Genomic DNA, 12,902 nt, shown 5'->3' with positions numbered 1-12,902 from the left:
AACAGATTTTTAACAATAGAGAAAAAACTGATGGTTACCAGGAGGAGGTGGGGTGGGGGATAGGTTAAACAGATGATGAACTTGTCCTGATGAGCACCAGATAATGTATGAAAGTGTTGAATCATTATATTGTTCACCTAAAACTAATATTACACTGTATGTTAACTGAGATTTAAATAAAAACTTTTAAAAAAGAAAGGATAGATAAAGGAAGAAAGAGCAGATATAACAAAAAGAAAATAAAATAATTAATTTTTAGGCTTCGACACACTAATTGTAATTTTATTAAATGTAAATGAAACACATGCTCCAAATAAAAGATTTTAGTCTAGAATCTAAAAATAAGACAAAAAATGAGACCAACATATTTGCAGCCTATAAGAGACAGACTTTATAAATATGGCCAGAGAAGAGTTAAAAGGAAAAAGACGGAAAATGATTATGTCATGCAAAAAAATATTGCAAAGCTGCTTTGTTAGGCACACAAGAATTTAAGACAACCAGTACTATTGGATGTAAAGAAAGGTTTTTGTTTTGCTTTGCTTTTATAATAAAGGAGTTAATGTCACAGCAAGACATAATAATACAGATTTTCCTCAACTTGTAATTGGGCTACATCCCTATAAACCCATCTTAAGTCAAAATATAGTAAATTTAAAATTCATTTAATACATCTACCCGACCAAACATTATAGCTTAGCCTAGCCTACTTTAAATGTATTCAGGACACTTACATTAGCCTATAATTGTGCAAAATCATCTAACACAAAGTCTATTTTATAAGAAAAGTGTTGCCTATCTCATGTAATTTACTAAATAATGTACTAAAAGTGAAAAACAGAATGGATGTATGGGTACAAAACAGTTCTAAGTGTATCAGCTGTTTACCTTTGTGTTTGCGTGGCTGACTGGGCGCTGCTGTTGTGTCATTGGCCAGCATCAAGACAGAGTATCGTGCCATATATACTAGCCCAGGAAAAGATCAAAATTAAAAATTTGAAGTGGTTTCTAGTGAATGTGTGTCATTTTCACACCAGGGTAAGGTTGAAAAACTATAAGTCAAACCACTGAAAATAGAAGATCATCAATGCTAACATTGTATGTACCTAATATCAGGCCCTCAAATTACATAAAACAAATGTTTACAGAAATAAAATGAGAAGTAGACAAGTTCAGTGCCATAACTGCATATTTTAATATATCACTGTCAGTAACTAATAAAACAAGTAAATATCTGTAAGGGTATAAAATATCTAAAAAATATCATCAACCAACGTGGCCAGATGAACATATGTAGGACCCTATGCCCCACATTTACACAATGCAATCCTTATAAATTCATATGGAAGATTTGAGAAAATAGACCTTTTACCAGATTAACCCTCCACTAGCACAGATAATATGCTATGCCATAGAGAAAGTTTCAACAAATTTCAAAGAACTAAAATTATACAGAGTATTTTATGTGACCATTGTGGAATTAAACAAGAAATCAATAATAGAAAGATAACCAGATCTTCAACAAATTATTTGAAAGTATGCCATGTACTTCTAAATAAGTCACATGTAAAGAATATTTCATAATAGAAATTAGGTATATTTTTAAGCTGAATGAATACATAACACATAACTTCTGGAATGCAGCTAAAACAGTTTAGAAGGAAATTTCTGTTTTTCAGTGTAAAAATACATAAATTTTTGTTCAATCATTATATGCTCATTAAAACCATATTGAGATACAATTTAATAACTTTGTTATATTGTTAGAAGCTAAAAATTCTCATAGTAGTTAAGTATTGACATAAAAACCCAGAACAACAGGAACTCTTACAGTAGTGATTTGGATATAAATTATAATAACCACTTGGAAGAAAAAAGACTGATATGTAGCTGAAACTATATTTATCTTATAGTTTAGGACTTGTACTCAGATATATATGTTAAAGACCTTTATGCTAGATATATACTATACTTAAAAAATGTTTTCAAGAATAGCAACTTTTTGTAAATTTTAACAACAGGGAAATGAACTGAATATGTAACAAAGTCCCATTAGACACTGAAAAATAATGGATACGTGTTTAGTTATCAGCATGAATTATTGTCAGAAAAATAATGTTCAGTAGAAAAAACTGAAATATACATATAGAGAGCAAGAGATAAATATTTATTTTATAGAAATACATATGTGTTGTTTTCTAATCATTTATGATACTTTAAGTGTCATTATCATTTACATAAGGTTGAAATATAAGATTCAAACAAGCAGACACTATTATATCTATGTAATAAAAGGATAAATAAATACATGGAAATATTCAACATCAAATTCATGACGCAGAGAGCAATACAATCTAAGAGTGGTACCTGGGCCTCCAGAATGCTGGTAACATTTTATTTCTTGAACTATATAGTGTATACTGTATACAAGTTATACCAGTCTTTATCTTTTGTATTTTTACATAATCTAGAATACTTTTAAGATACATAATAAAAGTAAACATTTCCAATTTTTTACTTAGTGAATACATTGATATTTGCCCTTATGTACAAATATTTCATTGTTTCAGCTTAAAAATAAATTTGTTTACCTGAAATATATATTAAACAGTATCAAATGTCCCTTTAGTATTCAATGAGATGATTTAGTTTCTTCTTTTGCCTCTTGATTATATTTTAGACTACCTAAAATTAGACTATCTTCAATTATTGTATATAAATTCTCAGTAAAGCTGTCATCATCATTCCACATATAGCTAGATTAAGCGACAATGATCTATTGTGTTTCTCCTCTTACATTTCTACCTATATTGATAGGATGATGATGTCTTTGTAAAATGAAGTAAAAATACCTCCTCATCTTTCTAACCTGCAACAAATATCCAATAATTTGTAATGTAATGAGTGAATATTCATTCTGGGAATTATTCTTTGTTTAAAATTTGATTTTAAGCGGCCTTCCTGCCGCTTAACTTATATTTAACTTACCGCTTAACTTTTATTTAACTTAACTTATATGAACTTGTATTTATCATATACATGTTTCATGACACAGTCCCAAACTGATAAAATATAGGTCTCTCTTTGCTTTATTGGCCAGCAATTGACAAACTTCCTTGCACTCATCACCCAAGATAAGAGCTAGCAAGAAATTACATCCATTTCTCTATTCCTCCCTCAACCTAGATAATCTCTGCCCCACACACAGGAGATACCCACTCTTTTGCATTCTTTGTTTGTGATTTGCTTCTATACTACAGTTTTAAAATCATGTTATTATATTTCTAAAAACTGACTGCTTAGCTTTAATTTGTTTTCTCTTTAGAAAAGTTTCATGTTTTATATAGCTCTCTATAATTGACTTTCTTCAATCAGTAACGTAATGAAAATATTTATGTGTTCTTTAATACAGCTCTATTCATTCAATTTGACCACTATATAATATTCAATCATGTGAGCATACTGAAATGCATTTATCCAGTTGCTTGCCAATTGCCATTCGGGTGGATTATTTTTATTCTTTGAAGAAGATAAATTTGGAAAGCTATCTAGTCTCTGTATAATTTTTATGATATATCTCAGATGACTTTTGATAAGGCAATTTATGCTCATATGTCAACTCTGATTTATATTTCTTACGGAATCCATCTAAAAGTATACATTAATTTCATTCACATTATAAATCTGCATAGTACATTGGTTCACATGCATTATTTTTTAAAAACTAGAAAAACTAAGTTAAGAAAGAAACAAAGAAAGAAACCAGCCATAATCATCCCATCTGGAATTATATCCTCTAAATTCATCAAGAAACATGTTGCTGCATGAGCTTCCAGACTTTTTTCTATCCATATATTTTGTCTCTCAAAAATCAGTTAAAAGGAAAATATTGTTAGGATGTCTATTTTAATCTTTCCTTGTTAATACTGCCTTACTTTGTAATACCCATGACATTATAGGATTTGACGTATGTATGTATCAGAGAAAAAATTGAACAAGTTCTTTGATACTAAAACAGTTGAAGTTTCATTTTGTTACTGCATTTATTTCATGAATGACCTTGTCATGTCCTTTACCCATTTTCTTTTGTTATTCATCTTTTTAAAAATCTCTAATGAATTTATATTTGAGGAATATTATTAAATTTTTATGTAGGTTATAAATGTTTTGACTTTCCATTTCTCTCCTTTCTAAGGAGGCACTTATTTATATTTGTGTGGTACTTAAATATTTAAATTTATATATTTATGAACATACAAAATTTTATTTGATTTCTGATTTTGCTATTTGACTTTTAAAAATCTTCTCAGTTGGCTAAAATGTAAATACATAGTTACCTGTTTGTTTACTTGTAGTTATCAGGTGTGCTAGGCAAGAGGGGAATATATTACATTTAAGTTTTTTTTATTTGATCAAAAGTTTAACCTCCATTCAGGTGCAACTCTGCCTCTCTCCAAAATCTATTTTGTGTCAAGGAGTAATGTCATTCCCTTGCCAGATCCCTAAGTATAGCTACTATGCCTCTCCTCAGTGCTGTTGCTCTTAAATACCATTCTATGAAGACAAAGAATCTACCTGGTGGGCTCCCAATTTTGCCAAATCTGCCCTTATCCTTAGCTCTCACTCTTCAGACTTTAAGAATCAAAGGGTTTCTGCCATACCTTGAATTTGAAATTCCTATTCTTCCTTTGGAAGTGCTAGATCCATTGGAAACAAATTCAAAATGCACACACACACACACACACACACACACACTGAACAGTTCAAGAGATATGTTTCAATAGTTAAATATACATATTTCTCACAGTTCTGGTAGCTGGAAGTTTAAGAACAGGGTACCAGCTTGGAGATGAGGGTCCTGTTCCAGGTATGACTTTTAATTGTATTCTTACATAGCAGAAGGGATAAGAATCTCTCTGGATCATTCTTTATAAGGCACTACTCCCATTCATGCAGATTCCACTCTAATGACCTAGCACTCCCTAAGCGTGCCACTTCTTATTACCATTATCTTTGTGGTTTAGGATTTCAATTTACGAATCTGGGGGGACACAAACATTCAGACCATAGCATTATATGCAACAGAAAGTTTTTTCAATGTTATCCTTTGGATAGCCTTTAAGCTGATATACATGCCACAGGATTATCCTGATGTTTAAATTCCTATAGTTATTTTATAGTAATTGAGAAATGACATGCAAAATGCATTTTTTCTACTTCTTTTCTCTCTCATTACATGCAAATGTTAAAATGGAAATTTTTAAGTGTGGCACTGAAATAATGTGAGAGATTAAAAATTAGATTATATTAAATCAAGGGAAAATTCTACAAGGATGTAAAAATAAACTCATGAATTCTCAGAGAGAAAAAAAGGAAATGAAGGAATACAGTGAAAAAGAGGAAAAGAAGAGTTAGTACATAGGATTCAAGTAATTGTCTTAGAAAGATCTTAATGTAATATACACTATTTAAAATCTATAAATTAAGCAGAAAGGATAAAAGAAGAGGTAAAGAAATATAGTAATAATTTTGCTTTTGTAATTAATTCATGTACCTGCAATATAGTTCAGGGACATAGATTTATATAAAAAGACCAAAATAGGGGATCCCTGGGTGGCTCAGTGGTTTAATGCCTGCCTTTGGCTCAGGGCGTGATCCCGGAGCCCCGAGATCGAGTCCCACATCGGGCTCCCGGCATGGAGCCTGCTTCTCCTTCCGCCTGTGTCTCTACCCCTCTCTCTTTCTATGTCTATCATGAATAAATAAATATTTTAAAAAAGACCAAAATAGAGTTTTTTTTATTGAACCCAAACTAGGGAAAAATTAAATTACCTCATGCTTATTGCCATTATCATTCTGTAATAAGACAATGGTTTTCTGCAGCAAACTCTAACCCCCTATATTTAAGGGTAATGTGTGTTATCTTTGTCCATGATGAAAGGAAAATCTCAAGTGGCTTCAGCAGCTTCCACAGCTCTTGAATTCATAAAGAGATCTTTAAGAGTCATATAATAGTGGACAGAAGTGGTCCATGAAGTGACAATTTGTCTGAGTTCACATAGAAAGTAGGTAAAACTTAAATCCAGATATCCTAGCCTGACTCAAAAATTTTCCTTTTTAATCTCTTGGTATTCACCTTTCCCCATACAGATTTTTATTTAATTTATATTAATGCCTTTTCAAGAATGTACACCAAATATTAATCCTATAATATGCATATGTGAATTTAGCAAACAGAATTCTACAGTAGAATAAATGAAGTTAAATAGCCTTTTTCAATGATATATATATATAGGAAAAGTCCTTATGGACGAGCACTGAAAAAGTCTTTAAGATGTGCTATATTATATGATGCTTTTCAAACTTATTTAACCACCTCATACTCATGACAAACTAAGTTCAATTTAGCAGAAGGAAGGAAATAATAATGATCAGAGCAGAAACAAATGAAATAGAGACCATAAAACCAATATAGAAAATATCAATGAAACTAAGACCTGATTTTTGAAAAAATAAGCAAATACTGGCAAACCTTTATCTAGACGCAGAAGGAGAGAAAGATTCAAATAAATAAAATGAGGCATAAAGGATGATTTTATATAATCAAATATATGAAGCATAAAAGATGATTGTATATAATCAAAAAATGAGATAAAAAGAGTATCAATTTCGGTACTACAAAAATTGAAGGATAGCTTTTTGTCTGACATCTTAGAGAGGCTGCAGAGGTGGACGCTGATTAATCTCCTAGCTTTGTAATGCCACTCAAGGATGACAAGAAAAAGAAAGATGCTGGAAAGTCAGCCAAAAAAAAAGATAGAGACCCAGTGACCAAATCTAGGGCAATCCCAAAAAGAAAAAGTGGTCCAAAGACAAAGTTCGGCACAAGCTCCATAACCTGGTCTTCTTTGACAAAGCAACATGTGACAAACTCGGTAAGGAAGTTCCCAACTATAAGCTTATAATTCCAGCTATTGTCTCTGAGACAGATTTGAGGTTCCCTGGCCAGGGCAGTCCTTCAGGAGCTCCCTAGTAAAGGAATTATTAAACTGGTTTCAGAGCACAGAGCTCAAGTAATATACACCAGAAAAATGAAGGGTGGAGATCTTCCAGCTGATAGTGAAGATGCATGAACAGATCCCATCAACTGTACATTTTATAAAATAAAAAATAAAATATTTATTAAATAAAAAAATTCAAAGGCTGGTAAGAGACTACTATGAACAATTTTACGCAAAAAATTGGATAACCTAGTAGAAATGGATGAAGACTTCAATATATATGAGGTCCCAGGAGTGAAGGATGAAGAAATAGAAAATCTGAACAGATTAATTAAGACTGAAATTGAAGCATTAATCAAAAATCTCCCAACAAAGAAAAGTTTAGGATCAGATGGTTTTACAGGTGACCTCTACCAAATATTTATAGAATGAACAGCAATATTTCTTAAACTCTCCCCAAAAAATTAAAAATAAAAAAGTACTTTCAAAATCATTTTATGATACCAGTATTAGCCTAATACCAAACCAGATAAGGACATTGCTAAATTAAAGGACTAAAGTACATATTAGATGCAAAAATTCTCCACAAAATACTACCAAACTGAAATCATCAGACCATTAAAAAAAAAAAAAGAATCATACTTTACAGTCAAGTGGGAAATATTCCTGGGATGCTACATGGTTCAACATACACAAATGAATAAATATGATACACCACGTTCATAGAATAAAGGATAAAAATCATATGATTATCTCAATACAGGCAGGAAAAGTATTTAACAAAATTCAACATCCTTTCATGTTAAAAACTCAGCAAATTAGGTATATAAGTAATGTACATCAATATAATAAAGGCCATATATGAGAGGTCCTTAGTTAGCATAATATTCAAAGGTGAAAGGATGAGGAACAAAGCAAGGAACCAGGAACAAAGCAAGAGTGCTCACTCTAACCATTTCTGCTCAACATAGTACTGGAAGTACTAACCAAATCAATTTGACAAGAAAAAAGAAACAAAAAAGCATCCAAGTCAGAAAGAAAAAAGTAAAATTGACTCTCTAAATGATATGTTCTTATATATAGAAAATAATATATACTCCACTAAAAATTGTTAGGACTAATAAACTAATTCAATAAATAAAATTGATATATAACTATCAGCTGCATTTCTATACATTAACAATAAACTACCTAAAAACAAAATAAAGAAAACAATCCCATTTTTAATAACATCAAAAATGATCAAATACTAAGGAATACATTAATCAGGAAGTGAAAGGTTTGTACACTGAACTCTAAGACATTGATGAAAGAAATTAAAAAAGAAACAAATCAATGGAAATATATTCTGTGTTCATGGATCAAAGAATTAGTATTGTTAAAATGTCCATACTACTCAAAACCACCTATAGATTCAATGGAATCCCAATCAAAATTTCAATAACATTTATCACAGAAATTGAATAAACAATCCTAAAATTGGGATCCCTGGGTGGCGCAGCGGTTTGGCGCCTGCCTTTGGCCCAGGGCGCGATCCTGGAGACCCGGGATCGAATCCCACGTTGGGCTCCCGGTGCATGGAGCCTGCTTCTCCCTCTGCCTGTGTCTCTGTCTCTCTCTCTCTCTCTGTGTGTGTGACTATCATTCATAAATAAATAGAAAATAAATAAAAAATAAAAAAAACAATCCTAAAATTTATATGGAACTTCAATGACCCTGAACTGGCAAAACAATCTTAAGAAAGATAAACAAACTAGAGGCACCATGCTTCCAAAGTTCTGACTATATTACAAAGCTTTGATAATCTAAACAGTACAAACAAATGGAACAGAATTGACAACCTAGAAATAAATCTACCACATGTCATCAACTAATTTTCACTAAGGTACTAAAAATACTCAGAGAGGAAAGAATAGTGTTCAATAAGTGTTGCTAAGAAAATAGATATTCATATGCAAAGAAATTGGACAGGTAACAAAAATTAACACAACATGAATTGAAGACTTAGATATAAAACCTAAAACAATAAAACTCCTAGAAGAAAACATAGGGAAAAAACTCCTTGATATTAGTTTTGGCAATAATCTTTTGCATATGACACCAAAGCACAGGCAACAAAAACGAAATAAATAAGTAGGACTATATCAAACTAAAAACCTTCTGCATAACAAAAGAAATAATCAACAAAATGAAAGGGAAAACTATAGAATAGGAAACATATTTGTAAATCCTCTATCTGATGAGGGATTAATACCCAAATATATAACAAACTCATGCAACTCAATTTAAAAAACCCATGATTTTAAAATGTGCAGAAAATATGAATAGATAGTTTTCCAAAAGAGACATACAAATGACCAACTGTGTATGAAAAGATGTTCAGGGGATGCCTGGGTGGCTCAGCGGTTAAGCATCTGCCTTCGGCTCAGGATCAAGTCCCACATTGGGCTCCCTACGAGGAGCCTGCTTCTCCCACTGCCTGTGTCTCTGCCTCTCTCTGTCTCTCATGAATAAATAAATAAAATCTTAAAAAAAAAATGCTCAGCATCACCAATCATCAGCAAAATACAAATCAAAACCACAATGAGAGGGGTGCCTCAGTGGCTCAGTCTATTAAGAGACAGTCTCTTGATTTCAGCTCAGGTCATGATCTCAGGGTCTTAGATGGAGCCCTGAATTAGGCTCTGTGCTCAGTGCAGAGTCTGCTTGAGACTCTCTCTCTCTCTCTCTCTCTCTCTCTGTCCCTCTCCCTGTCCCTCTCCTTGCTCTTGTGAAATTAATTAATTCTTTTAAAAAACTACCATGAGACATCACCTCACACCTGTTAGAATGGATCAAGCTCCCCACAGGGAGCCTACTCTTCCATCTGCCTGTGTCTCTGCCTCTCTCTTTCTCATGAATAAATAAATTTTATTTTATTTTTTTAAAAAAAGACAAGAGACAAGAAATTCTGGCATGAATATGGAGAAAAGGAATCCCTTATGTACAGTTGGCAGGAATGTAAATTGCTGTAGCCACTATGGAAAACAGCATGGAAGTTCCTCAAAAAAATAAAAATAGCAATATCATGTGATTCAGCAATCCTACTTCTAGGTACATATCCAAGGAAATGAAATCACTATCTCAAAGAGATATCTGCACCCCCATTTTTATTGCAGTATTAATGACAACCACCAAAACCACCACCAAAAAAAAAAAAAAAAAAGAGAGAGAGCATGCCTACATCAAATAAACTAGGTAACCCAGTGTGGCCATGTGCAGCGAGTCAGGCACTGGAGTTTAGCTGTTTACTGCCCTGTGAATGCAGTGAACTACTTGATGAGCCACCCATGGGCTCTGTCAAAGCAACATGTAACTTCACTCTATAGGGTCATGAAAACCAGCTCATCTATTCCATACCAGCAGATGACCAGGGTGTGGCTTCTTACCTTATTTCCACTGTCTTTCCTTCCCCCTACCATTAAATGTGGAATATATTTCCACTTAAGTTAACCAGAATCAAGTTCAGTTGCCACAATCACATATTCTTAACTGATAAAAATATTCATGATTTTATTCTTTAAATATAGTACTGTCGACTTAATTCAGTGACAGTTATAATCACCTGAAGTCCTTTTACATAGCTTAATGTATTTATCACCTGAATATATGCACTCTTGTCCAATGTTCCTGAATTTCACTCTAGAATATTCATTAAAAATGGAAGATCTACTAATTTATTTAATCATAAAGACTTTGGGACTTGAATTACTGCTATAGTTACATTGATATTTCTCCCACCATGGTGTTTAAATTTTCATTCATATTCTTTTTCCTATTTAAATGAAATATTTCCTTTTTGAAGGGTCCACATTTTTCTTCAATTATCTAAACTCTATTTTAAGATAATACAGGTACTTTACCTTATAGCAGATAATCACATAAATATTAAATTATTGCAAATATTAATATATTGTAATGTGTTAATTTATTATGTTAGATCTAGAATTTTTATAATAGCAATCCATCATTTATAATCTATGAATAAAATACACAATAACAAGGGTGGGACTTTTTTAAAGTTGGAAATTCAAATTTGGGAAAGGTCTTAACAAAAAGCTTCAATATTCACAACTGATTTTCTCACAAATAGCAGTTTTGTATTTGCTTTGGTTGTTCTCTTTTTTTTTTTATTAAATCCTATAACTTGAAAGAAATATGCAATCAAAGGCACTTTTGGAGATAAGATAGCACCGACTGAAGAACACCTTTATAGTCTCCTAAATATAAACTACAAAAATAAGTTTGTCTTGAGAAAGAACATGTTCCTTAGACTGTAAGATATGAAAATAACACATTTTTAAGTTTTTAGTTTTTACTGTTGGGAGGGAGAAAAGTACCCAATACATCTAAAAGAGCCCTACACTATAATCTGGCAGTCTTTAATTATGTAGACTGCCATTTTAAAGAGTCAACATAGTGGAGAAAAGTATAGTAGACTTTGAAATAACATGGATTGGAGTTTAAATTGTTCAATTATACTATATATAATCTATGATGCATTTTTTTTCATATTTCATGATTTCTAAAGAAAAAAATTCAGCAATTACTGTCATCCAGTCATGATGTAGTTGTCATTGCTTGAACATGAGTAAGCATCAGAAGTTTTAGTCAAAAATAGCAGAACGGATCTCTGAGGCTGGGAAACTAATAAACACAATGGTTAAATACATTTTAATTCTAGAAGGAAGTGATTGTGAGGAAGAGGTGGGATTAGTGGTGACTTGATACGTTTAATAATAATGATGGAATAGAACAGTTGTACATACTTACAAAGCTAGCTTTAGAGTTCATAATAAAAAAACTTTGAATTCCTTTATGTATTCCTTAAAAAATGCTGTTCCATTAACTTTATGGAATTACAGAGTATTATAGAGCTACTGAGGACTATAATACATATGGAAACACAAATGTGGCTTATTCTGCATCAATATGTTGATTCAGAAAAATCAGACTGTGAATACAAAGAAAATTTAAGAATGTCTTACCCAATCTATTTCACTCATATTTTCCTTTTAAATATGTAAAACATACATATATGAGCATATATATGTCAAATTAAGCCTAAAGAAGATCCTTCAGTATACACACAATTTCAAGTCAGAACAAAGTATGACATATAATGCCACAGCATAATTAATAGCATCAATTTAGTGGTATGTAAGATAATGGTGCATCTTTGAAACAATGCATCTTGAATTGGATCATACCGTATTTATTCTTTTTACCTTGGTCAATTTTTTTAATCCCGCCTCAATTTCAGTTTTCATATTCATAGTGTTTTTATGAAAACTAGAAGTCCTCTGTCTTAAAAAGTCTGTCCTATGATATACCTTCAATACACAGTTATTACTATTATTTTTATTTATTAAAATGCCCACATTCTCCATTGAATAAATAGCTGGGACCCAAAATACAATTTTGAAAATAGATTATTATTGTTTTTTTCACTTGTATAATTGCATAAATATACTGTTTACTATCCCTATTATAGTTCTTTATACTAAAACTCATGACAAACTCTAAAATGGTCCTCATTCCAAATATGATTGAATACCTCTCCTTTACAAAAAATGATAGTAGCATCAAAAACTTCCTGTAAGTAGTCACATTTTGGGGGGAGGCTATCATTTGAGTGTCAAAATTTTTAAAAAATATAGTAAGGCACTATTTTTATCTGTTCTTTTAAAATAACACTATTTTGGACTGGCACTTATTTTCACAAATTCAATAGGTAGAACTGATTATAATCTAAATCAGTTTTGTGATAAAGTGAGTTTCAAGTTTTTCTTTTTATAAATCTTTGGACTTAGTTGCAAGTTTCACCTTTGTGCTCTAAACTTTGATAATCAAAATTCAATG

General features: G+C 31.7%; 2 long non-coding RNA genes and 1 pseudogene across 21 annotated transcripts in view; 2 read left to right on the top strand and 1 right to left on the bottom strand.

Annotated features, from left to right (window-relative positions):
* Window positions 1–12,902, top strand: part of LOC140604738 (uncharacterized) — a 158,640-nt gene that overhangs the window by 59,208 nt on the left and 86,530 nt on the right. The gene's annotated exons all lie outside the window — the stretch shown is intronic.
* The window catches only part of LOC140604740 (uncharacterized), a 357,291-nt gene that overhangs the window by 327,841 nt on the left and 16,548 nt on the right, over window positions 1–12,902 (bottom strand). The gene's annotated exons all lie outside the window — the stretch shown is intronic.
* Window positions 6,759–8,414, top strand: LOC140604735 (small ribosomal subunit protein eS25 pseudogene; annotated as a pseudogene).

This window comes from Canis lupus, chromosome 15 (assembly GCF_048164855.1).
Source record: "Canis lupus baileyi chromosome 15, mCanLup2.hap1, whole genome shotgun sequence".
Classification (NCBI taxonomy): domain Eukaryota; kingdom Metazoa; phylum Chordata; class Mammalia; order Carnivora; family Canidae; genus Canis; species Canis lupus.
This window is presented reverse-complemented; position numbering and strand designations above follow the sequence as displayed.